At 41.5% G+C, this 25,699-nt stretch overlaps 1 long non-coding RNA gene across 9 annotated transcripts in view; it reads right to left on the bottom strand.

Moving 5' to 3' along the window:
* LOC123573984 (uncharacterized) overlaps positions 1–25,699 on the bottom strand; it is a 123,470-nt gene that overhangs the window by 6,133 nt on the left and 91,638 nt on the right. The window lies entirely within an intron of this gene.

Below are 25,699 nucleotides of genomic sequence, written 5' to 3'. Positions count from 1 at the left end.
TGCAGTGACTCGATCTCGGCTTACTGCAACCACCACCTCCCGGGTTTAAGCAATTCTCCTGCCCCAGCCTCCCGAGTAGCTGGGATTACAGGTGCCCACCACCATGCCCAGCTAATTTTTGTATTTTCAGTAGAGATGGGGTTTTGCCATGTTGGCCAGGTTTGTCTCGAACTCTTGACCTCAGGTGATCCGCCTTGGCCTCCCAAAGTGCTGGGATTACAGGCATGAGTCACGGTGTCCAGCCTCCATTATCTCAATTCTGACTGATACCCACAGACTAAGCACAAAGTTTACTAAGCACCCACACATTCTAAAGAGAGGACCCAGATTATCCTTATAGAACTTGCTAAGGAATATGACCAAAAATTTCCAACGTTATTTATCTTGCCACCAATTCCCAGGCCACATAAGAGATAGGGAAGAGCAATGAAAAAGGCTGATAAAAGGAATTTCTTTGAAGTTGGGGTCAGGGAGATCTTTACATGAATTGCCAGAAGAGCATAATGTGGATCCTTAGAGTTGAAGGTCACCAGGACTAGAAGCTGGATTGTACCTGGAAGGGTTTAAAGGTAAGAGGCTTCCTCTGGCTGCAGAGGAGGAGACGGTAGTACAGTAAGAACACCATTGTGCTTCTAGCAACGTTGGGCAAGGATGTGTATTTCCCACAGGCCAGTGTGGACCCTGAAGAGAGCTGGACTTGATCATTTTGAAAGGACTCTGTCCAAGAGATCTGCCTGCCAGGGCAATGTACTCCTCAGAAGTTAAGAGCTCAGGGGATGGCTGATGTGGTGGCTCACACCTGTAATCCCAGCACTTTGGGAGGCCGAAGCCAGTGGATCACATGAGGTCAGGAGCTCGAGACCAGCCTGACCAACATGTTGAAACCTCATCTCTACTAAAAATGCAAAATTAGCGGGGTATGGTGGCACATGCCTGTAATCCCAGCTACTTGGGAGGCTGAGGCAGAAGAATCTCTTGAACTTGGGAGGCGGAGGTTGCAGTGAGCTGAGATCGCATCACTGCACTTCAGCCTGGGCAACAAGAGTGAGACTCTATCTCAAAAAAAAAAAAAAAAAAGCGCTGAGGGGAGAGGACAGTTATAACAGCCAACCAGAGGGGCATTTCCTGCATGGAGTAATGGTGAAGGGGAAGATCCATGTAGTGTTAGCGATGGTGGGTGGATTCTGAAGGACCCACAAAAGTGCCCCACGAGAGAAAGAGCAAACTTCAGGGCATGTGCCACTCAAGGGCACTGGTGCCACATTACAAAGTCACTGGTCACATATGTTCCTTTCTCTTTCGCCGCCCACTTTCATCCCTGAATATCTGGACACAGCAGTGCCTGAGGGAGGAGGCATTAAGAGTAAGATGAAGGGCTAACAAACAAACAACCAGGCCCCCCGTGGGATTCTGAGCCTGAGTCAGGCCCAACTTGGAGGAAGAGGTGAAGCTTTGATATTAAACTGGGCGGCACCTTTTAACAACTAAAAGTGGGGCCATTTATTAAGATCTGAAATTGAATGGAAATGCTATGGGATCTGCTGGAGAGATCACCCAATGGCAGGATGGAAAATTCAATGCAGCACATTTGAGAAAGAATAAAGTTGATATTTTTTTAAAGTTCACATACCTCCAACTTCTTAATATATTAGGTACATATTTAATGAAATTACATAATTTTAAGACTTGGTACAACAGGCACAAACAGGTTTGGAAACAGACATAACTGACTCCTGGTAAGTGTACAATTAAATAAGTGGGAAAAGAGCAGCTCATGTGTTGTAGAGAGAGGCAAGGACATTCATCAACTTGGTTAACAGAGGGGAGAGATAGCATCTAGTGAGTACCTTAAATAGAGGCCTGTGAATATTACCATTTCCTTCTTCGAACACCTACCTTTATAAGAGTAAAATCCACTTAGGGATGATACATGAAAAAAAAAATCCAACATATAAATGAATACAATGAAATATACTTTAAAAAGGACTTAAGAGATCATTTCAAGTATTAGAGTTGGGTAATAACTGAATAACTCTCATTTATCCTCTTCTTTTGTGTGGTTGAAATTCACCCTGTAACCAAAAGCAGGTCCAGTTGATTGCTGCTTACAGAGTCCAATTAACAAGAATTGAGGTCTGCTAGAGAGTGCCTTTATTCCAGAGTTTAGCTGAGGGGAAGAGTTACAGGCTCCCGCCTCAAGGGTGTGCTTCCACTTTCAGGGCAGAAAGCAGAGGCTTTAAGGGAGAACCTGGCATGGATGGCACAGAGGGGAGGAGACAAGGAAGTGACTTGTTGGATGTCTTATCTAATAGGTAGTCTGGCTGGCACCATCGCAGGCAGAGCTAGGTAGCAGACTGACCACAGACCCCGGCAAGCTGGTTGGGAAAGTCCCCTGGGAGCAGAATTTATGTTGTAAATTAGCTGTTGCCTTGAGGCTATCTTCTGATGGGGGAGAATCCTGAAGGGTGCCTGGTTTGGTTCAACATTTGGTTCTTAGAATTTCTAAACTAACGTATAGTTAGGTAAGCTCGTAAGGAGTGTCTGGTGGAGAGAAGGTAAAGGTTATGGTTGCATTCCTAAAGAGCTAAGTAAGAGGTGAACACACAGGGAAAAAGAGAAAAAAGATAAATTTTTAGGAAAATGGGGTGCATAATAAGGTTTTTTTAAAAAAAGTTATCTATTGCAATCATTATTGACGCCTCTTGGGTCACTAACTCCTTTTAAGAATTTGATATCAGCTCTAGGCCCTCTCCATAGAAAATTTTAGATAGGGCTACTCATGAAAATCTTGCATACGGCTTCAGGGAATTCATGAAATTCTTGAAGGTCATCCGGAGATCCCACAAGAATCGATTTTCTAGTCCATCCACTTTAGCTCCCAATGAGGAAACTAAGTTCCTGGAGGTGAGATGATTTGCCAAAGGTGATGGGAGGAGTCAGTGGCCCCAGAGCTGCTGTCTGCCTCTGTCATTCACATTTATATTATCCTCTTAGAGAGGAGGGGACATCCCCGAATGCAGCACAGTGCCATCAAGGAGGAACCTCTATAGGGACAATCAAGTGTTTGATCCGTCTGCCCTTCTGGATTTTCTGATTTCTTTAAATGAAGCCTCCATTCACCTAGTCACCCAGGTGTGAAGCCCCATTTCCCCCTTCTTCTTCCTCACCCTCCATATCCAGTCACCAAATCCTGTGACTCCCACTCTGTGTGACCTCTCACCTCTGGTCCCTCCTTGCCTTTCCTCCCCATCCTCACAGCTCTGCCTGCACTGTGGCAACTACCTTCTAATTAGCTTCCTTCTCCCGTGTCTCAGGCCTCAACCCATCCATATAGACCCACCAGATTAATCACTCAAAAACATGCCTCTTACCCATGCTTCTGTCCTCAAAAACCTCATGATCCATTTCCCAAATGAGGCCACTGCGGCCCAGATCAATGACATATCTAAGCCAAACCTACACAGCTAGGAAATGGAACCCCCTGCCCCCGGAACCCTGGAAATTCAGGCCTCTCATTTAAATTCAATGCCCTCAAAGGGTAGACCCTAGATAAGCAGCATCAGAACCAACAGGGCAGTTTGGCAAAAATGCAATTTTCCAGGCCCCTTGCCAGATGACTCAATCAGAATCTCCAGAGAATCTGTATTTTCAGCAAGCTCGGAAGGTAATTCTAAGAATCAAGCTTGGGGATTACGTCTTGATTCACTGGTTATCTAGTACTGCACATATTAGTAAGATTTGGTTTAGACATTCTTGCTACTTTGGTTTACTTGTATATATCATTTCTCAGAATAAGTAGTCTGCATTGTGGCTGTAAACCCTGAAAACCAAAGTGGCTGGTGTTTCTTTGGCAGGTTGGTGGCATGGACTAGGACTGCATGACAATATTTATTCTTCATCCAATTATACTTAGCAAGAAAATAAAGCTATAACTAATGTTTCAGCACTACCTCTGCAGAGTTGCTGAATCCACAACTGAATCATAAGATTTTCCCTTACTATAATTCTCCCCATGAATCAGTGCAAACATCCCTGAATCTCTTTCTGCTGAGGTTTTTATATGCTAGAGTTATCTTTCCTTTTCTCCAATTTCAGACCCTTCAAATGAAGGGCAAGCTTGCAGCATCCTCCACAGACCTCCAGAGACCATGAATTTCAGATCTAAAAAGTTCAGAGTTTCAGAGGAAGCTCAAGCATTCAGAAAAGCTAAGATAAGAAAAATGCACAAACTAAAGAGAGTGGGTGTAAGTTAAAAGGATGAATGTACACAGGTGGTCTGAGTTTTCTACTTGAGAACAAATGTCCCCAGAGATGTTTGGTACATTGTAGGTTCTCCAGGCAGGCTGGTTGATCCCAGCTGATCTGAACAACCTGCTTCTTCAGATAAACTCTAGATCTCCTAGCCACGGTGAATATCTAGTGAAGATCCCAGCAACTTCCTTACTATATGCCAGACCTTTTGTCCTCAGTCGTGGAGGACAAAGCTCTTGGTAAAATAAGAGGCAGAGGTCTGGAGGAGCCCAGCCTGCCAACAAACAGTTCAGTTAAAATCAGTTCAACAATCAACTACAAATGGCATGAGAAAATGTTGGGGGGTGATGGAAATGTTCTATGTTTTGATGTGGTTATACACTTCACCCATTTGTCAAAATGCATTGAACTGTGCACCTAAAGGGAATGAATTTTTTATGCATATAAGTTATGCCTCAGTAGAACTGACTTTATATATATATTTAAAACAATTTGAATGCTTATAAGATTAAAAAAATACTTAGAAGACATATAGAGATACTTAAGAGTGAAGTAAAACATAATCAAAAGAGCACATTTTCATTTAAACTTTATGTAGTAACTTCAACATATTTTTATTCATGTAAGTGTAAGAAAAACACGCTAATCCAGAAATTCCTAATTATTATACTATTTTGTTTTCTTTCTTGTTTAGTGTCTGTCTTGCTCAGTAAATTTTCAGTTCTGTTAGGACAGGGACCATGTTTATGTTTTCACTAAAATAGCTTCCACCACTTGCTACATTTACACACTACTTAAAACACAGAGTTCAATACATATTGGATGGAACCTAATGAAACCGCAGCTTTGGTGGATAAAAATTAAGTATAAGCCATTTCATACAGTCCAGTCTAATATGTGTGGAATAAATAAACTTTCTCAGATAAAAAGTAGAGGGGCACAAATAACAAATGTCTGGGCGTGACTCCATAAGGTGAATTTGTAAAGGCATAGAAACACATTCCCTCAGTGTACCTGTGTATTGGTCCACTGCCAGTATTATAAATCCTGCCTTGGCACATTTCTAACTTGTTTCACCCAGAGTTTTCATAGACTGGAAGGGACCTGCAAGAATTCCTTTCTTGTTTATTGTCACACCGAAGTCTCATATTACTGGAGTTTTAGAAGTTTATCCCAACACAGATTTCATCGTCTCTAATAGCAATATAAGTTCATTTTCTATCATTCTATCATGACTGAAAATTGGAAAGCTGGCCGGCATTCTACACTTTCTATGAAATGTAGAAGGAAGTATTTAACATCTGTCATGAGCCAGGATTGTGGTAGGGACTATCAGGCATGTGAAGATGAATAAGGCATAATATCTGCTCTCCAGGAGCTCACTGTCTAGTAGGAGAGGTAATATTTGATGCAAATTTATCTTTCCAGGCAGAAAGAGGAAGAAAGTGATAAATTCCTCAAATAAGGCTTAAAGTATTACGGGATATCTTTATGGGAGAAGATAATTAGACTCTTACAGACAATAGGAAATCCATACACATTGAAGATTGTGTGTGTGCGTGTGCTTTGGCAGAAAACAGCAAAGGATGCCTTTATAATTTATAGTCCAAGCAGGCCTTTCTTCCTGAAGAAGGCACTGCAAAATCCAAAAACAGTAAGTAGAAAAAATTAACACAAAAAAATGAAAACTTCTTTATAATGAAAGGCATCATCACAAAGTAAAAGGAAAGGTGACAACTTTCTGACCAGCAATTTCACTTCTCAGGAATCTATCCTACAAATACACTCCACTGCACAGATAAAAAATGAAATAAGCAAAAACTGATTTGTTTTGTTTATAATGATAAAATAATTGTAAACAACCCAAGTGCTCAGCATCCACCCGAGTACCATGCAGCTGAAAACAGAGTGAAGAAGATCCCTATGGACTGATATGGAGCAATTACCTGGATATCAGTAGTTTATATTAAGTCAATATTAAGTGAAAAAAATATTATCAGAACATTTGTTTCTCTTTTGTGAATTTATTTTTTGTTTGTAGATTTTGTATTCTTAATTTTTAAACATTTAAACAATATGAAAATACCTGATAAAGTAGAAATCACCTGAAACCTTGCCCACTCCAAGATAAACACCTTTATGCATCAATTTTATATACATATATGAAAAAATATAAATACAAGAATGGGGTGATGTTATGAGTACCGAAAACAGAAAATTTCTATTGGACATGGTAAGTGTAATTCCACTTATTGGATAAGTGAATACACAGGGTATTACGGGAGTGAAGAACTGGGTTGAGGGTGGGTCAAGAAGCACTTTCTTAGAGGAGTTCCTGAAACATTCTAGATCTTTTTGTAGATCTTTTTCTAGATCTTTTTCCTATCCCTCTTTTTTGGGTAGATTTGCAGCGTTTCTTAAAATTTTTTCATTTTTGTGGGTACATAGTAGGTGTATATATTTATGGAGTACATGAGATATTTTAATACAGACATACAATGCAAAATAATCACATCAGGGTGAATGGGGTATCCATCTCCTCAAGCATTTATCCTTTCTTTTTGGTACAAACAATCCAATTACACTCTTTTATCTATTTTTAAATTTAAAATAAATTATTGTTGACTATGGTCACCCTATGGTGCTATCAAATACTAGATTGTATTTATTCTATCTAATTGTATATTTGTCCCCTTTTACCATCCCCGTTCCCCACCATCCCACTATTCTTCCCAGGTTCTGGTAACCATCATTCTACTCTCTATCTTCATGAGCTCAATTATTTTAAATTTGAGCACCCACGAATAAGTGAGAACATGCGATGTTTGTCTTTCTGTGCCTAGCTAATTTCTCTTAACGTAATGACCTCCAGTGCCATCCATACTGTTGCAAATGACAGAATCTCATTCCTTTTTATGGCAGTACTCCATTGTGTATGTGTACCACATTTTCTTTATCCATTCATCTCTTGATGGATACTTAGGTTTCTTCCAGATTTTTTATCATGTGCTACATTTTATGTTTTAAAAATAAAGGGGAGAAAGACTATACAGGCATTTTTGCTTATATCTACACAATGAAGCACAGAAAAATGGTTTCATGTAAGGGAGAGGGAGGGACAGGTGGAGGGACAGAGGTGGAAATGCAACTTCTGTGTGTTTACCTTTCGGTATAGGTTTGACTTTTGAATCTTGTAAAATGTATTATCTACCCTTACATTTTAATAAAATAAAAAGATAACACTCTAGAGAAACTACGTAGAGGATTAATAGCCATATAAATAAAAAGCCTACACAAATCAATAAGAAATTTCTATCTAATAGAAAGATGGCAAAGGTCATAGATAATTTATAGAAGAAAAACAAATGTGCAATAAACATAATGATCTCATTCTCAGCAAAAACCAAAGAAATTCTAATTAAAACAATAAGATATTTTTACGTAACTGATTATCTTTTTTTTTTTTTTTTTTTTTTTGAGACGGAGTCTCGCTCTGTCGCCCAGGCTGGAGTGCAGTGGCCGCATCTCAGCTCACTGCAAGCTCCGCCTCCCGGGTCTACGCCATTCTCCTGCCTCAGCCTCCCGAGTAGCTGGGACTACAGGCGCCCGCCACCTCACCCGGCTAGTTTTTTGTATTTTTTAGTAGAGATGGGGTTTCACCGTATTAGCCAGGCTGGTCTCGATCTCCTGACCTTGTGATCCGCCCGTCTCGGCCTCCCAAAGTGCTGGGATTACAGGCTTGAGCCACCGCGCCCGGCCTGTAACTGATTATCTTAAATTTAAAAGATAATATCAGTGAAGAGTAAGAGGGTGAGGAAACAGGAACCTTCCTATAAAATGGTTGGTCTGAATATAAACTGGTAGAACCTTACAGGAATACTTGAAAAATTCCAAATCTAGGAATTTATGCTGAATACTCACTTACAATGAATACCAAGAAAATATACTGCAATGATGTTAATTGCTGTAGTGGCTGTAGTAGCAGAAAAATAGAAACAAATGTACATTATATTATGATATAGACATAAAATGAAGCACTAGGCAGTCATTATAAGAATCAAGTCGCAGGCTGAGCGTGGTGGCTCACGCCTGTAATCCCAGCACTTTGGGAAGCCGAGGCAGGCAAATCACCTGAGGTCACGATTCAAAACCAGCCTGACCAACATGGAGAAACACCGTCTCTACTAAAAATACAAAATTAGACCAGCGTGGAGGCGCATGCCTGTAATCCCAGCTACTCGGGAGGCTGAGGCAGGAGAATTGCTTGAACCCAGGAGGCAGAGGTTGCAAGTGAGCCGAGATCATGCCATTGCACTCCAGCCTGGGCAACAAAAGCAAAACTCCATCTCAAAAGAAATAAACAAACAGAGAATCAAGTTGTTCTATATGTACTGATTTAGGAGTATATTTAAGATGTATTATCAAGTGTATAAAGCAAATTGCAGTAAATTATGATCATATTTTTGTAAACTGAGAGATTCAAAATTTTATTATGGGCCAGGCATGGTGGCTCACACCTATAATTCCAGCACTTTGAGAGGCTGAAGCGGGAGGATTGCTTGATTCTGTAGTCCCAGCTACTTGGGAAGCTGAGGTGGGAGAATCACTCGAACCCAGGAGCTCAAGGCTGCAGTAAACCGATTACACCAGTACACTCAAGCTGAGTGAAAGAGTGAGACCCTGTCCCAAAAACAACAACAAAATGTTATTATATATGTGTATATATGTATATGTAGATATGGAATCTACATATATGGCAAAATCAAGAATAATATGCACCAAACACTAATAATGGTTATTTCTAGGATGTGTAGCCTATATTTATCATTTGAATTTTTTAAACAGTAAGCTTGTGCTCCTTTTAACACCTAAAAAGAATTTGTTTTCATATTTTTTATTTATGTATTGTTTTGAGATAGAGTCTTATCTGTCACCAAGACTGGAGTGCACTGGTGCAATCTCAGCTCACTGCAACTTCTGCCTCCTGGGTTTTTGCCTCAGCCTCCCAAGTAACTGGGACTACAGGCGTGTGCCACCGTGTCTGGGTAATTTTTGTATTTTAGTAAAGACAGGGTTTCACCATGTTGGTCAAACTGGTCTTGAACTGCTGACCTCAGGTGATCCACCCACCTCAGTCTCCCAAAGTGCTGGGATAACAGGCGTGAACCACCGCACCCAGCTAAAAAGAAGTTTTTAAAACTCCAATTGGAAAGATAGAATTGACTTCATGGAGAAGCTGCATTTCATGCCGTCAAAAACTCTCTGAGCTGAAGGAAACCTCAAAAGTCAACTAATTTGGTGCTTTCCAAATGCTAGTCTCTATTCTAATTGCATCAGAAGCACTGGGGAAACTTGTTTTAAAGTACAGATTCCTAATCCCCATTTTCCAGAGATTCTGATGCAGAATTTCTGGAGTGAGGCCTAGAAACCTATAATTTTACAGTAGTTTCCAGGAGATTCTGATACCAAGCCAGGCATAAGAATCACTTAATTCAACCTCTCACCCAATGCAGTAACCCTCCTCTGGGCAATAGATGTTCAATACACCCATAAGAACTGTCTAGACAGAGGCCAGGTGGGGTGGCTCACACCTGTAATCCCAGCACTCTGGGAGGCTGAGGACATAGGATTTCTTGAGGCCAGGAGTTTGAGACCAGTCTGGGCAACATAGAAAGACCCCATCTCTACAAAGCATTTTAAGAAGTAGCTGGGCATGGTGGCATGCACCTGTAGTCCCAGCTTACTCTGGAGGCTGAGGCAGGAAGACCGCTTGGGCCCAGGATGTGGTGAGCTATGATCAAGCCAATCCTCCAGCCTGGGAAACAGAGGGGAACCCTATCTCTGAAATAACCAACCAACCAAAGAACCTTCTAGAGAGAAGACTCCGAGTTTTATTGATCAGATATAGGTGGGAATCCCTTTCCCCTGCAAGAGCTAGATAAGATTGGTTCAAATCCTAACAATTTCATAGAATGTTAAAGTTCTGCTCAAGTCACCCAGACTAAATATTTTTTCCCCAAAAGCTTTCCCCACAGATACTTCCCAGGCTTATCCCCTCACCTCATCGAGTTTCCCGCTCAAGCATCATTTCAGAAAGACCTTCCCTGACCAACTGCCACTCAATTGCTTTCCTCAGCTCTGTTTTTCCTCACAAGACTACTGTGAGTTGACACATTGTATACTTATTTGTGCTAGTGTATTGTCTGTCTCTACACCAGAATGTGCCCTCCACCCCAAGAGTAGGCATTTCATCTACTTTATTCACTGTCCTATCCCCAGTGACTACAATGGCACCTAGCACAGAGGTCTGAATACTCAAAAATATAGATTGATAAATGAATGAATGAAGAATGAAGAGATGTTTCTGTTTTTGCAAACCCGTTCCATCATCTCTGACCCTTCTCCTAGCTTCCCACTTCTTACCAGCTTCCCTCTCCCCTCTCTTACTTTTCTGTTCACTATTCTCTCTCAGGAACACAACAAATTCCCCTCCTTGCCTCTTGATAGGAATTTCCCTAACCTCCTCTAATCCTATAAAGTCTGACAACATTCCTGCTCCAGCAATCTCTCCAACACAAATTAGAGTTATCAAGGCATTTTCCCCAATCACAAACCATATTCTCCATAACAAATTCTATGTCAGAGATTTTTAAATGATGTTTATATTCATCCAAAATCCTACTCTCCATAATTTCCACTTGATGGCCTTAGTTTGGCCCTCAGGAGCAGAAGAAAACGTTTGTGGTGGCTTGAAGTGGCCACCTGGTTTCTGGTTCTATATCATATGGTTCTTTGTGTAACATGTTTTCCAGAACTTTTCTTCATCCCCCTGATGCTCTTTACGTGGAATCCCTCCAGTTTTCAACGCCCTCCTTAGAATGCAGCACATCCACATGAACACACTCCAGAGAACAGTGGGGTTATTACTTTCAAAGATGTGGCTATGATATTCCTATTAATGGAGTGACTGACTTGGAGCAAAAACGTGTCTCTCTTTTTCTTGACCTCAGTTCCAGGTGGTTGGGATTTTAGCAACATGCATATATTTTGTGGGGAAAAGAAAGAGAGATCAGCCTGTTACTGTGTCTACATAGAAAGAAGTAGACATAAGAGACTCCATTTTGTTCTGTATTTGAGATGTTGTTAATCTGTGACCCTACCCCCAACCTTGTCCTTGACTCAAGGTTTAAAGGATTTTGGGCTGTGCAGGGTGTGCTTTGTTAAACAAGTACCTGAAGGCAGCTTGCTGGGTCTAGAGCAATGCTGCTCTTTATGCACTAAAAAGGTTTATGGAGATGTTTACATATGCATATCAAGACACAGCACTTTTCCTTAAACTTATTCAGGTCACTTAAACTTATTCAGGTCACTTTATTCATATGTCTTACTGCTGACTTTCTCCCTATAATGATCCTATTATCCTGCCACTTCCTTTTCTTGAAGATGGTAAAGATAATTATCAATAAATACTAAGGGAACTCAGAGACGGGTGCTGGCGCGTGTCCTCTGTATGCTGAGCGCCGGTCCCCTGGGCCCACTTTTTCTTTCTCTATACTTTGTCACTGTGTCTCATTTCTTTTCTGAAGTCTCTCGTTCCACCTAACGAGAAACGCCCACAGGTGTGGAGGGGCAGGCCACCCCTTCATATTTGTCAAAGATTAAACAACAGGTCAGATAAGGGTAACGAGATAATCTTATCTTTTCCCTCAGATGACCAATAGTTCAAATTCTAAACTCAGTTCTCAACTATGCAATTATGGCCCTCTGGGAAATTCAGGCTTCATTTTCCAGATCCAGGAGCTACCTGTTCCTCTAAAGATTGTATTTTTAAAGGAAGCTAACACCCCCTCAAACAAAGAATCTCTGTGTTATTAAACTTTCCAATGAAGCCTCTGCTAAGCACATACTCCAAATATGTTAGCAGTTGTTTTCAATGATTTCATAGGGTAACTATACTGTTCTCCTCCAAAAATAACTTACTCCTTTCTAAGTCAGGCTCCCCTCTCCGTTTTTTCCTTGAAGCAAGTTTGAGATGCCCAACATTGTATTAACTTTGTTTAGGATCCACCATAGTCAAGTAGTGGACATCTGCGAAGGCTGTTTGGAGCAAAAAACCTGGACTCATGCATCTTTCTGAAACATGGTCTTTGTAGTGGACACACACTGGGCTGGCTTCTGACTCAGCATCATCCTGGCTGTGCATTCAAGCCTGGTCAGGGCCGGGTGTCCAAGAGTAGAAGACATTGACCCAGATTGGGCTCATCAGAATTTGAATAGAATACACAGAAGACAGGCAGAGTTGAGGCATCTAATGCCGGTGACATGGAAGAGTCTAGGAGCTGGAAGAGTCTAGGAGCTCCAACTGCTGCCTGGGATCCTGCCCTTTCCTCATCCTACCCTTTCTACTATTTAGAATCCTCCCATAAATCTGTTTTGTATTATGTTGGCTAAAGTTGAATGTTACTCAGTGTTTTAAACTTGGGAGGAGTCTCCAGGGTATTATCATAGAACTCTATCACTAGCCCGGTGTTCCTTGTCACCTTTGTTCAGAGCCTTAGATCAAACATTAACACTTATCATCACCTGAAGCCTGAGCTCTGCATTTCTTTTCTTTTCTTTCTTTCTTTTTTTTTTTTTTGAGACAAAGTCTCACTCTGTTACCCAGGCTGCAGTGCAGTGGTGCAATCTCTGCTCACTGCAACTTCTGCCTCCCAAGTTCAAGTGATTCTCCTGCCTTAGCCATCCAAGTAGCTGGGTTTACAAGCGTGTGTCAACACACCTGACTAATTTTTGTACTTTCAGTAGAGTGGGGGTTTTACCATGTTGGTCAGGCTGATCTCGAACTCCTGACCTCAAGTGATCCACCTGCCTCTGCCTCCCAAAGGGCTGGGATTAAAGGCATGAGCCACCAGGCCCGTCCAGAGCTCTGCATTTCTAACAGGTCCCAGGTGCTATCTATGCTGCTGGTCTGCAGACTACATTTTGAATAGCAAGGCCTTAGAATACATAGAAGCTATGGTTATCAAATCTGCAGCTGCCACCAAGTTTAAAAGAAAAGCTATCACGGAATTACTGAATCTGGGCATTTACATCCCAAATTAAGATTAGATTAGAAATGGCAGGACTAATAATAGCTAACATTTATTGTAATACATACTGGCCACTAGACTATGTTCTTCTGTATTCTCAAGGCATCATCCTAGCAAGCCTTGAGATGAGCGGTATTATTATCCCATTTTAGAAATGAGTCAAGTAAGGATGTGTCCAAGACCATGGTTAGTAGGAAGTTTAGGCAAGGTGAAACACAAGCCGTCAGATTCCAGAGCCCTTGATACCATCACACAGCAATGCCGTTCTGAGGTATTCAGGCTGAAGCCAAAGAACTGCATGTTTGAACATGTACAGCATGATATAGAGAGCCCTTCTGCCTCAGGCAGGTTGGATTAGATGACTTCCAACCTCCCACTTAACCAAGAGCCTGGCCTTTCCAAGTGGAACACCTCCATTCCTCTTGTCTCCTCTCCCATCAACTGATACTGAAATGGAGAAAATGATGTGTGTATTGTGTGTGTGTGTCTATGTGTTGGTATGGAAAGCGAGAATTACAAGGGATACGCTTATGTGATTTTGGAGGCCGACAAGTTCCAAGATCTGCAGTCAGCAAGCTGGAGACCCAGCAGACCTGATGGTACAGTTCCAGGCTGAAGGCCAGCAAGCTCAAGACCCAGGAAGAGCTCATGTTTCAGTTCAAGTCCAAAGGCAAGGAAAAAAATGATGCCCCAGCTCAAAGGCAGTCAAGTAGGAAGAACTCCCTCTTAACAGTGAAGAATCAGCCTTTTGTTCTATTTAGGCCTTTAGTGGATTAAATGAGGCCCAATCACATTTGGGGGACAATCACATTTACGCTATCTATTGATTTAAATGTTAAACACATTCAAAAACACCCTCACAGAAACACTCAGAATACTGTTTCACTAAATATCTGGCCATCCCATGGCTCAGTCAAGTTATCACATAAAATTCACCATCCTCCACACTTTCTCTCAAGGATCTCCCCAGCTGACATTTTCTCTTGCTTGTCATGGGCTGAAATGGCCAATTTCACCTGGGACTGGCCCCACTTGACATAGACTACAAACTGGGATTTCCCCCTACCTGCAAATTCCAATCAGCTTTTTAATCAATAAATGGAATTCCCTCAGTAAAGGATTATTCTGGTTACTCTTCTTTAGAGTTAAATGGATTATCTAGAAGCCTCTAGATAACATCTCCATCTTCAAAATATAAGCATTTATGATTCTGAAAAAAAAAAAGTATCAGTCTTTTGAAAATTATGTTGATGAGTTCAACTCTCCATCATTGTAAGGAGCATTGTGTAAAGGGACTGTGCATGCTCACATCTGAATCACTGACTTGGAGTCACTAGAAAGATTGAAACAAAAGCGTAAATAAGCAATAGATAAATAAGCAAATAATCTCTCTCACATCCACATGCAAACCTCTCTTAAATAGCACTGGAGATGGCATCTGAAACTGGAAGAGAAAATTATATCCAGTGAGGCAGAGAAGTCATTTTACAGTAACTCTTTCTTGTTAGCAAAGTTTAGTGGATAATATTTAAGTAACAAGAGCAAGAAGTGAGTCACCATAATCATTATTTTTTTATGCTTGTGGAATGCCATCAGGCATCTTTGTTCCAGAAAACTATGCATAAACACATTTCTCAAGCAAATAATTTACAGTGAGATAAGGCAGAAAAGGCAGAGATAGCAGGGTACAATCTATGGAATTTTGTTAATTCAGTACAGTGAAATTACTCATTTTTTTCTTTTCTTTTCTTTTTTTTTTTTTTGAAACAGGGTCTAGCTCTGTCACCCAGGCTGGAGTGCAGTGGTGCGATCTCAGCTTACTGCAGCCCCAACCTCCTTAGTTCAAGTGATCTTCCCGTCTCAACCTCCCCAAGCAACTGGGACTACAGGCACGCGCCACACCTGGCTAATTTTTCACAATTTTTTTGTAGAAACGGTAGTCTTGCTCTGTTGCTCAGGCTGATCTTGAACTCCTGGGCTCAAGCTATCTGCCAGCCTTGGCTTTTCAAAGTGCTGGAATTACAGACATGAACCATTGCACCCAGCCAAATTACTCTTAATATTATTAGCTGACTTATTTGCACAGAAGTATGAGTAATTTTTGTCCCAAATACATTGTGTAATTACTATCTCTGTCTTGTGATATTTAATCTTCTTGGAAATGCCATGATTCAACAGACCAAAGGAAGTCAGCTTTCGGGACAGAGCAGGAAGCTGCCAGGGCCTGGTTCTCTCTGACCCCAAGCTGGCCATCACCATGACTAAAGTCACACTTCAAGGATGCTGATGCTATGAAGATCTGCCTCCTTGATAACTCCATAGGTGGCAGACAGACACAGAAGGTGGCTATTGGGGCACTGTTTGGCCTCGAGCAACTGCTCAGGAATGGAGTCCAAAGTTGGTGGTTCAAAGGCTTCCCACTACCTTCACCATAAAGAACAAGTCGTAAGTATGGCTGGGCCTCCTCCAGCCCTTGTCTACTTTGAGTCCCAGGATGTGCAGTGCTCCTTTTCCTTCACAGGGCCTCCCCCCATGCTGTTCTTATCCCCCATTACATGTTCTCCTCTCCTCTTTCCTCTTCTGTCACTGAGTCACAGGCTTCCCTGACCTAATCAGGCAATTTCCCCTTTCCATATTCCATATTCTCACAGTATCTTGTTCCCCTGCCTCACAGCTCTTGTTGCAGCTGTAAGTTTATGTGAGTGTAAATTACATCCTCGCGTTGGTGTCTCATGGGAATCGTAGGCCCCATAAGAGCAGGGGTTCCCATTTGGTTTTGATCGCCACTGTGTCCTCGGTGAGGATGTGGCACATAGTATGTCCTCAATTATGAATATTTGTTGAATGAATGATTGCAAGAATGAATGATAGTGAGGGTGAGGGATGTTGTGCCTCAGGCTTTTTCCCAGAGCTAGGGAAGGGCATGATCACCATAAGTTCCATACCCTTGTAGTTCTGTTTTTGGCTCAGTCCTACGCATGCATTGTATATTATCATGGGACTGGTGAAAGGAAGGGAGTGGTCCACATCACAACTTAAAAGCTCAGCCCTCAGGTCAGACCCTCCTGGTGTAAAATGTTTCAAACAACCTTGGGCAAGTTACTTTAACTCTGCTTCCTCAGTTTTCCATATGAAAATAGGGTCGGGGCCAGCACAGTGGCTTACGCCTGTAATCCCAGCACTTTGGGAGGCAGAGGCGGGTGGATCACGAGGTCAGGAGATCGAGATCATCCTGCTTAACACAGTGAAACCCCGTCTCTACTAAAAATACAAAAAAACTAGCCAGGCGTGGTGGCGGCTGCCTGTAGTCCCAGCTACTTAGGAGGCTGAGGCAGAAGAATGGCATGAACCTGGGAGGTGGAGCTTGCAGTGAGCCAAGATCGCACCACTGCACTCCAGCCTGGGTGACAGAGCGAGACTCTGTCTCAAAAAAAAAAGAAAATAGGGTCAGGAATAGTACCTGACCCCACTTCCTCTGCAATTACATGAGATCGTGCAGGAACATATTTATATATAGTAAATGCTCAGTAAGTGTTAGCTGACATTATTAGAGGAAAGACTCCAAATCCTCAAAAACTCCCTACCACCTTGATCACGATAAATCAGGTAGGTACATGGAACTTAACCTGGAAGCAAGAAGACATGTTAGAATATCTGATAGCTTATCATACGAGTTTTTTGGTACCAGTAATTCTATGGGAGTTGGTGAAGAGTGAGATTTAAGAATGAAGCATTTGTAGCAAGTAATCACACGAAATGGACATTTGACCTTGGGTTAAAAAGCAGGGACAATATGTTTACAACACCTCCAACATAAACTTTCAAGGGAAAAATATGGCATAGCCAGGATACAGAAGCCTTTGGGAGAGGTCCCTACTCGGTTCCTTCCACCGGCCATTTCCCTGGGGCTCTTAGGATGCCGGGATCCAGGCCACCTCACCTATCTTCTTTGCTAAATGGTTCTTGCTCCCTATGAAGGTGCCCTCCCTGAGGAATGGTCAGTTCGGCTGAAGTCCAGTGCTGGGTTGTTGAAGCAGTCCCTGAATTTTTATTTGATTTCTATTAGGGACAGTTTTAGCCTGAGGCCCCTAGCTGTGAAGTCACAGCCCTTTGGGGAGTCTCACCCACCCCGATTAGTGGGCTGCTGAAGAACCACATTTGTTCTGAGTCCCTGGATTGTTCCCATCCCCTTGAACCTAAATGATTTGGTTGCCTTTTTTTTTTTTAAACTGAGTTAACAAGAGGGCCTGTGTTAAATATAGCCAATGACAGAAATAGAAGTCATTCTTATCACTCATTCTGGTGAACAGGCAAGATTCCAACCACTTTATTTGTGCAAGTACAAACAGGATTGATGTGATAATCAAGATAGAATGAAAAAAACAGGATGACTGATTATTGGGATAGGTCCAAAATGCTGGCTTGCCTTCAAATAGGCCCCCTACTTAGTTCATGTTAAAATACAAATTCCCAAGGAAGGAAAATGCTTAATAATAGGAAATCACATTTAGTGAGCCATTCCCATTTGCCAGCCTCTGTGCTGGGAGCTTTACATGAATGATCTCATGTAAATATCACTACAGACCCAGGACTACTGTCATTTTACAGACAAGGAAACAGGCACAGAGGGCTTCCATCTGTATGGTGAAGGTTACTCAGTGGTCAGAGGGGCAGCCAGGGTGGGAACCTGGGCAGCCAGGCTCCAAAGTCCATCCTCTTTACTACCACCCTGAACAATCTCCCACGTGCTTCTATAAGATTCATTCATCCTTTAAAGCTTTATGCCTGATGCTGTGGATAAAACAAAACTTAAACACAAAATATGCAGAGCCAACCAACAAGTAGAGAGGTGAAGACCGAGGCAGAATATTAATAACAAGCTTTTAAATAGGACTATGTTCTAGGCAGTATTCTAAGCACTTTGTGTATATTAATTCATTTCATCCTCAAAGTTTGTGGTGGATATTGTTGTTAACAAATAAACTGAGGCACAATGAAATTTTAAAGAGTTCAGTTGAGCAAACTACAATTTGCAAGTCAGGCAGTTCCAAACCAGAGGTGGTTGGGGAGATCCACCAAGAGAACACAACGGGGAGGCTTTTAGAGGACACGCACAGAAGTAAAGCAAAAAAGATATTTTATTGGTTACAGTTATGCAGTTGCTTTATTTGGTCTATCTTGTTGGAAAGCTTAGTTATATAAGTTCATTGGCTGCTTCTGATTGGTTGAGCTTACATTGTGTTTTTCTTTAATATAGGCACCTACAAGAAATAGCTCAAGGTAGGTTTTGCTTATGTTTGCAATTCAAGCAAACCCAAGCTCCTAAAGGGATGAAAATGTTGAGCAGAGCAGAAATAAAGACAGTGAAGGTGCTCTGGTACAGATGTGGTCACTCAGCCTACTCAGCACGTAGCAATCTTTTGGGTGTGCTTGTTCAGCCAATGGCAAATTCACCCAGCATTTTTTTCATCCTTTCTACAGTGCTTCATTTTAAATTCTTTCATTCAACAAATGATCACTGGGCACCTGCACTGTGCCAGGCCCAGGAAAGCCCACTGGGATGGAATGATGGAATAAGTTAAGGTACTCATGAGGACCCGTGAAGAAACAGAGGACAGGCATTCACACTAGACTAGGGAGGTCAAAAATGGCTGGCTCAGTAGTCTTGAAGGATGGGTGAAAAACTGCCAAGCAGACAAAAGAAAAGACATTTTAGTCAGGGGGATAACCAATCCAAAGACCCAGAGTTGTGAAGGAGTGTTGTATCAAGAGAGCTACATGGGCTGGGTAAGGTAGCTCACACCTGCAATCCCAGCAGTTTGGGAGGCCCCAATGGGAGGACTGTTTGAGGCAAGGAGTTTGAGACCACCCTGGACAACATAGTGAAACCCCTGCCTCTATGAAACATAAAATAAATAAAAATAGAACTACATGGAACTGAGTGTGGTTGGAGCATTGGTGATAAGCATGATATATAGGAAGAGAGAAAGAGATTGGGTGAGAAGGTAGGGAAGGTAGGCACGGGCTAGATCATGAGGATGCTTAAGTGATGAACTAAAGAAATTTACATTTTTCCAGCAGACCACAGAAAGCCACTGGAAAAGTTAAACCAGGATGGTGAAATGATCTGATTTGCACTTTAGAACTTTGGTGGCTGCAGTGCAAAGGATGATTGGAACTACAGGTCCAGATAGAGGCATTCCAAGGCTTTCTAGTGACCAGGGATGGGGATGTGAAGCCCTCAGGAAGGCCAAAGGAGTTCAGAGAAGACCATGTCTCGTGTTTTGCTGAAATCAGTTTCTTCTGTGTCTGGCATTTCTGTTGTTCCAATTATTTTCCCCTATTTAATTTTGTTCCTAAATGTATTACACTTAGATGCAATCTTAGCGTCACTAAAAGTGGCACAGCCAGGCATTAAATGTGTCAGAATATGATGCAAGAGGAAGTACCTGGCACCACCCATGAAAACTCTTGGCTGGATCACTCTCTTAGTCCAACCAGCAGCCACAGGAAATGTGGGGACTAGAGGAACAAGCAACCATAAGGAAGCAATTAGCCAAAATTGGAATGTGGGACATTCTACAGGACAAATGATCAGCTTCTTCAATAAATTGCTGGCATGAAAGAGAAAGAGAGGGTAACCATTATGGAATAAAAAAAGATTTAAAGTAATAGCAACATAATGCCGTGTTTGAACCCTCATTCAAGGAAACAAACTGTAAAAGCCATCTTTCTCCATTGGGGAAACTTGAATATGGACTTGGTGTCAGATGATATTGAGGAATTATTAGGATTTTTGTTAAATGTGATGATGCAGTAGTTATGTTTTCAAAAATATGTTGGGCTATTTCAGGTGAAAGGACATGGTCTCTAAATAAATACAATGAAAGAAATTTTATTTAATTAAAATGAAAGAAGATTGGCAAAACACTGATAATTTTTGGAGCCACTGAGTACTTAAATTATATTACTAGTCCATATGTTTGAAATTTTCCATAATATGGTCGGGCACAGTTGCTCACGCTTATAATCCCAGCACTCTGGGAGGCTGAGGCGGGCGGATCACAAGGTCAGGAGATCAAGACCATCCTGGCTAACACAGTGAAACCCCGTCTCTACTAAAAATATAAAAAATTAGCCAGGCGTGGTGGCGGGCACCTGTAGTCCCAGCTACTCAGGAGACTGAGGCAGGAGAATGACGTGAACCCAGGAGGTGGAGCTTGCAGTGAGGCAAGATCGTGCCACTGCACTCCAGTCTGGGCGACAGAGAGAGACTCTATCTCAAAAAAAAAAAAAAAAAAAAAAAAAAAATTTCCATAATATAAAGCATGTGTGTGTGTGTGTGTGTGTGTGTTTATGTATGTATGTAGTTCACTCTGCTCATTTTTTCACTATAAAATTAACATAAGCACTTTAAGGGAAACAAATATATATATATATAAAAGGATTAATTACATTCCTACCACTCCTCTAATGCAACTACAGTCAGTATCCAGTAAATTTCCTTACATATGTTTTCCTATGCACAGAATGTTTTTTTACATAGTTGGTGATAATTTTGTATTTCAAATTTTATTCTTATTTTTTCACATCTTTCATTTTACCAGCTGGGCTTTATAACAGTGACATGCTGGCTCTTGGGAGCTGACCGTAAACACTTTTACTTCCTCCCAGCTCTGCATCCAATGCTGTCACATTGGTAGTTTGTAATTAATCATAGTGGAAATATTTAAACCATGAAAATCAGTAAACATTACAAGTCAGAGCTTTTTTCCTAAAGAGCTGGTTGTTAAACATTTACCAGCACATGGCTATTTATAACCATCTTTTTTTTTTTTTTTTTTTTTTTTTGAGATGGAGTCTCACTCTGTCACCTAGGCTGGAGTACAGCGGCATGATCTCAACTCACTGCAACCTCCGCCTCCCGGGTTCAAGCAATTCTCCTGCCTCAGCCTCCTGAGTAGCTGGGACTACAGGCACACGCCACCATGTCCAGCTAATTTTTTTATATTTTTAGTAGAGATGGGGTTTCACCATGTTGTCCTGGCTGGTTTCAAACTTCTGACCTCAGGTGATCCACCCGTCTCGGCCTCCCAGAGTGCTAGGATTACAGGTGTGAGCCACTGCGCCCGGCCTAAAACTGTAATTTTTAAAAGTGACCTATTCTAATAGCCCATGGAGTGACATAGTGAATTTTAGTTCTTACTACATGCCAGGTACTGAGTACTTGACTCACATTAACTCACTTAATACTAACCATGGACCCTATGAGGTAGGTGCTATTATCATCTGCATTTTACAGATAAAGAAATGGAGACAGAAAGAAGTGAAGTAAATTCGCACAGCTAAATGGTAGCAAACTCAGATAGTCTTACTGCAGAATCTTAGCCACCACGGTGCTGTGCTGCTTTGTACCCCTGCTCCAGTCAACGACTGGGCAGCCATCCTCAGAGGCCAACACCACTGCTCCATGTATCATCCAGCAAGTGCAGAGAACTGCAAGGCCAGTATCCATCATCCCCTTTCTGCAACCTGAGGGCATGACTTGAGTCCAGCCCCCAGTAGCAGTTTGGCTCAAGTGGAATTTACATTATCCTTATGGAATGCTGCTCTTCAACATAGCAAATGCACCTGCCTGTTCTGCCTGCTGCTTAGCAGTCATAGCCTTTCTAGGGTCACTTTCAGAGTCGAGGTGTGTTTGGGGAGGATGGCGGCACACTCTAAGCTGCAAGTACTATTATGACTTCAGAGGCCAGGCGAGCTTTTGTTTTTTATCAGGGACAAGGACTTCATGGGGGACTTCTTCCTGCTTCCTCCTGTTTGCAATGTTTTATGGTCCTGCTTGAGACACAGGAGTACTAGGCAGGATTCTATTTTTGGTGTAGCTGTTCAGTTACTGAGTGATGACGGGGAGAGTCATTTGACCTCAGCAATGATCCTTTTGCAGAGTAGAGGCATCATAAGACCAGAGAGTTTTCAGAGCATTCAGAAGCTCTTGCAGGCAAGATGCTGTGTGTGCAATTTAGCTGACAGCCTACTATCCTCTCTCGGGGACCAGATTTCACCTGGGTGGGGCTAGGAGCACCCAAAATTCCTAGTTCTGCATTCTCATATCACAGTGACAAGTACGTGGTAGAAACAGCAATGGGGTTGTAACTAAAATGTCTTTGACGCTTGTCAGCCCAGCTTTGGATAAAGAGCTGACATTAATCCAAGAATAGACTGTTTCATCAAGAAGCAGGAGAAAAGAAAGGTCGTCTTAGAGGGAGTGGGGATTTTATTATTAAATGACTAAAATCATCAGTGAAACAGAAAAAGTTTACATTCTCTACATGCAAAGCTTTGCAACACCACAGGGACTCAATCAATACTTATTGAATAAATGTCATTTTCACTCTAAGACCAAGGGAGAGGGTCTTGTTCTGTCCAGTTTAGGATTTCCCCTGATCTTTCAAATTCTCTAACCCATTAAAGTACCAAATAGGGATCTGACCAGAATTGGAACACAGCAGCAAATCTTAGGCCTTTTTCGGAGAGTGCTCCTGAGGAAGGACCTCAGGATGGGTAAACACAGGAGACAGAGGGAGGAAGAAAAAGGAAGACTCCAAAGGGTTTGAAAGGAGCTATTTACACTTAGGATGTGCTCCCCTCTCTGGACTCAGATTCACTTGAATGTTTTTGATGCAAGGGAAAGAAGAACTGAATGCTTCTGCAATACCAGATTACTCCTTGGAATTGGAGGTGTGGTGAGGACTAAGACTCTGTGCCCCTACCCAGAGAGAAGTTAAGGAGAAGAGATAGATTTGGGGCTTAAAAGGCAGCTCCCTGGGCTCCCCTGTAGCACACCACTAGTTAATAGAAAGAAGATATAGGTGAAAAGCCCGGAATATAAGGTCTATATTGCCATGACTTGTTCTTTAGATGTTTAAATCATGTCTGATCTCTCCAGGTAGATCCATACCCTATTCTTTGAAATTTCCTATAGCACTAACAACACATTTGGGCATTTTCTGGAGCCTCCTTTTCCCAGCCTGTGCTCTCAAGTGATGAGGAAAAATTATGAAGACAATACCTTTGCATTTGCCTTTTCTTTTTTGATGAATGACTTTAAAAGACCAAACTTGAGTTCACCTACAGTACAGTGATGAATTTTACACTTACGTGTGTGAACGTTGCCATCTTGTTCTCACATTGGCTCAGGCACCCCAGGTCTCTCAGAATGTCTACCAAATGATTCTCTTGGGCAGCATGATGGCTGACACATGGCTAGCATTTAGTGGGGGACTCTGAGCGGAATCCTAGGTCATCAATTAGTAATGATTGGCAGGGCTGATGTTTGACTACAGCTAATGGCCCTGAGTTCTCCAGGACTCAATGACTCATTCTCACTCTGACCTTTGCACTCTAGCAAACATGTTTTGTGTTTAATGGCAGTATTTCTACAAGTCATCCAGAACTCACGCCCTGCCCATTTTATACATACATTTTTTTCATTGATAAATACTATTTGTACATATTTATGGGGCATATGTAATATTTTGAACATGCATATGATGTGTAATGATCAAATCAGGGTCTTTACGGTATCCATCACCTCAAACATTTATCATTTCTTTGTATTGGGAACATTTCAACTCTTCTCTTCTAGCTATTTAGAAATATACACTGTTGTTAGCTATAGACACCCTGTTCATTTTAATAGCAAACTGGGTTATGTTCCAAACCACAGGGTGTCTTCTCGCCTCCATATCATTGTAGTTTTTGCTGTGATTTAATTACACAGCAAGATTTGATCTCAGTTGAATTAACTGAGAACCTCTGACTCCAGGCTTGGCCCAGGGAGATGGACCATCCAACCCCTCAAGCCTAAGGTAGTTTTTAGTCAGGGTTACAAGGAAACCCAGTCAAAAGAGGCATAATCTTTCAGCTGCTACTGGAACAGAGAGTGAAGTGTCAGAAGCATCCTGGAAGGAGTGTACTCTTTTCTCAAGAGGACATGTGATGAGTCTTTAAAGTATTAATGTTGTACCCCGCAGGTCAATGGGTCAAACCACTTCCATTAGCTGGGCAGTGTAAGTTTGGCATCAGAGCATAAGGTTCTGATTGAATGCAATGATTTTTCCCTCTCTTATATCCCTTTGGACTGGTGAGTATTACCACCTGGTGGTGGAATCCCTTCTCCACTTCCTCTTTGTTCTGGTCTCCAAGGGCTCAGTGTTTCAATCTGCTATTGTGACATTCATGCATTTTTAACCTCAACTCAAGTATGGAGTGCACTGATACACTGAGCGCCCTCCCCGACCACTGCCTGCCAACACGCTTGAAACAAGTTTCAAAACTACACTCTGATAGTTCTCATTTTATATCTCTACTCTTCCTCCTCTTTTGATGAATTTTCAAAACCAGTCAAGACAACAGTATTTTCTGACTTACAAATAGATCACCTCTCATGGCTGCTATCTACCCCCACTCGTTCTTTGTGATGTTTTCATCGTCTTCTAGGTCTTACTCCTTCTTGTGCAAAGTTTTTGATTTGTCAATTACTTTGAAATAATTTGGAATTGTCATATATATATATATATATATATATATATATATATTCCTCAAAGGATTTCTCAAAATATCACAGTATTTGATATCATCTCTGCCACTTCATTTCTTTTCTCTGCCTGAAAGCTATTACCATATAGAAAACATTCTGAAAAGATAGTCACCAAAATGCAAATTCTATCCTTTCTGGAAAGTGGAATTGCAAGTAATTTTTTTAAATCTATATTTTCTAATACCTACATATTTTTGTATAAAAATAATATGTTTTAAAATGACCATCACCATATTTAAGAGGTATTAGAGCTCAGAGCATGATACCCCAAAGTCTGGTACTTTGGCATACTGGATACTCTGAACTGAAGGAGGCTGGGAGGGCCTCGGAAGTTAAGGTGTTAAAATATGATATTCTGGCACGTTGACTGTTTAAGTTAAAGACACCTGAAAAACAGCAGATGCCGGAAGATCACTTTGACCTTCATGCTGTTTCTTAAGAGCTGAAGATGAAATTCCAGTGTGGAAGACACTCTCCCTATACTAGGAGGAAAGACAGCATCCTTATCTTCAAGGATGAAAAGTTAAAACCAAGAGAATACTGCAGACTTTGACAGAATAACTCTTATCTTTTAAAGCCTCTCCACACAAGTTAGTTGCTTCTTCACAACTTACAATTCCTTGTCCAATTCAGTATATAAGTAACTCACTCTAACTGCTTCTTTGGGTCTTCATTTATCTATGAGGGCTCCCCTGCCATGTAAAACTTATATTAAATAAATTTGTATGCTTTTCACCTGTTAATCTATATGACATTA

The sequence above is a fragment of the Macaca fascicularis genome, chromosome 6, assembly GCF_037993035.2.
Source record: "Macaca fascicularis isolate 582-1 chromosome 6, T2T-MFA8v1.1".
Classification (NCBI taxonomy): Eukaryota; Metazoa; Chordata; class Mammalia; order Primates; family Cercopithecidae; genus Macaca; species Macaca fascicularis.
The sequence above is the reverse complement of the archived record's forward strand: the minus strand, read 5'-3'. Positions and strand labels throughout refer to the sequence as shown.